This window comes from Mustela erminea, chromosome 5 (genome assembly GCF_009829155.1).
Source record: "Mustela erminea isolate mMusErm1 chromosome 5, mMusErm1.Pri, whole genome shotgun sequence".
Lineage (NCBI taxonomy): Eukaryota > Metazoa > Chordata > Mammalia > Carnivora > Mustelidae > Mustela > Mustela erminea.
In genome coordinates this window covers 52,952,794-52,955,030 of record NC_045618.1, presented here as the reverse complement: position 1 = coordinate 52,955,030, position 2,237 = coordinate 52,952,794, and the positions used below count along the sequence as shown (strand labels likewise).

The 2,237-nt window shown below is 38.4% G+C and overlaps 1 pseudogene; it reads right to left on the bottom strand.

Moving 5' to 3' along the window:
- Positions 1 to 576: 576 nt before the first annotated feature.
- LOC116589948 lies at positions 577 to 1,278 on the bottom strand (annotated as a pseudogene).
- Between the last annotated feature and the right edge of the window lie 959 nt (positions 1,279 to 2,237).

The window sequence follows — 2,237 nt, the reverse complement described above, 5'->3', positions numbered from 1 at the left end:
TGGTAAGAACTAGAACAATAATGGTCTGTTACAATCTGTTCTAAGTCGTAAAAACAAAACCATAATCATATCTTCACTTCAAAAACCACAGATTTGAACTTAAAGCTGACATAAATTGAGTAAACTCCTCATGGCATGTAATCAGTGATGCAGTGATGATTCTGTGACTAATAATGGACTGAATCAATCATGCTCACCTTCCTTCTCCTATTCTTTCCATGATATGGTAGGATCCTCCTCAAGTTGCATTTAAAATTTGAGAAAAATAAATGCTACAGGATGCTTTTTAAAACAATGCCTATATAAGGGGGAAAAAACTACTTAGGAATTTTAATATATATAGTTGATTGTTTTAGGGAAAATGAGATGAACCTTAGAGTATTAGAACTAGTATCATATGAGATTTTGCACTGCATTTACCAGCTTTAGATCACCAGATGAAGGTCCTCTAGTAGCAAAAGACTAATTGTGACAGAAACACAATAATAAAAGCATACACGCTTTGCAAAGGACATTAAGTATGCATTTGTGTTACAGCTTCACAGTTGTCTAAAAGACTTCCTTGGAACCCACAGGTCAGTTCCTTAGCTTTTTCATGGCTTCCTTTACATCTTTATTCCTCAATGTGTAGATCATGGGGTTAAGGATAGGAGTAAAGACAGTAAAAAAACACAGAAATAAATTTATCAATTGGGAAGCTCTCAAAGGGCCAAATATAAATGAAGATTAATGGACCAAAGAACAGAACCAAAACAGTAATGTGGGCAGAAAGGGTGAAAAACATCTTGGACATGCCACCAGAGGCTTGGTGGTGGACAGTAGCAAGGATAATAATGTAAGAAATGAGCAAAAGGAGGAAGCAGATAAGCGAGAGCAGACCACTATTGGTGAGCACCAGGATCTCTAAAACATATGTGTCTAAGCAGGCAAGCTTGATCACAAGGGGAAGGTCACAAAAGAAATTATCTACCTTATTGGGTCCACAGAAAGGAAGATTGACAGTGAATGCCAGTGGTCCAGGAGATCCCCATTAAAATAGTGCGCACCCTTTGGCTCATGATGGTCATGTAGTGCAGAGATTTGCATATAGCAATGTATCTATCATAGGCCATGGCAACAAGAAGCACCATCTCACTACCCCCAAAAACATGCAAGAAAAATATTTGTGACATGCATCCCTGGAAGGTGATGGTCTTGTGTTCATTGAGGAAGTCTGCAATCATTTTGGGAGTGGCAAATGTAGCCTGACACGCAAATAAAGGAGAGATTGCTAAGAAGAAAATACGTTGTGGGGGGCGGGGCGCCTGGGTGGCTCAGTGGGTTAAGCCTCTGCCTTCAGCTCAGGTCGAGATCTCAGGGTCCTGGGATCGAGCCCCACATCGGGCTCTCTGCTCGGGAGCCTTCTTCCGCCTCTCTCTGCCTGCCTGTCTGCCTACTTGTGATCTCTGTCTGTCAAATAAATAAATAAAATCTTTTACAAAAAAATACATTGGGGAATGTAAGTGAGAGTCTATAATTACTGTGAGGATGATAAGGATGTTTCCCAACACTGCAGCTCCATAAAACACCGAAAAGTTAAAGAAAAGGAAGAGTTGGATGTCCCAAGAACTAGAAAGCCCCAACAAAATGAATTCAGTAACCAATGATTTATTGCTCCATCCATTAACTGACTCTGGGTTGCTGAAATTATCTGAAAGAAACACAGATAATTAAAAAGGATAAGGAAACCAGGAGATTCACAGACCAGTACCCCTGGGGCTAAAAATACATCATGTGATATTAAAAATTTTTAAAAAATTAAACAAAAAGGATAAGGATAAGCATTTTACCACTTTGCAAATGGAGTAGATGCTTCAGTTCTAATAATTATAAAAATAATATAGTGAGACTATAGGACAATGATTATTCACATTACTATTAGGAATTGTTATTTTCCCTGTGATTATTTACATAGTATATGAATTGTTCTTTACTTTTGCACTTAATGAACTGGCATGAGGGGTAGAGAGAGAGGAAGAAGGAGGGAGGATAAAACAGAGATGGTTATCTAACACATAAGTCAATATGGAAGGAAGGAGGAAGTTGAGTATTTGCCTTTGTGTTGTAAAGTGTTTTTGTAGAAGTGTGCAAGACCCCTGTAATACCTTTAAAGACACAAGCATTGTACTTACGCATTCAGATTATAAATTGCAGAAAATGAGCCTGGTGCCCTTTACAGAATCTTGAAGGGAGAGAAA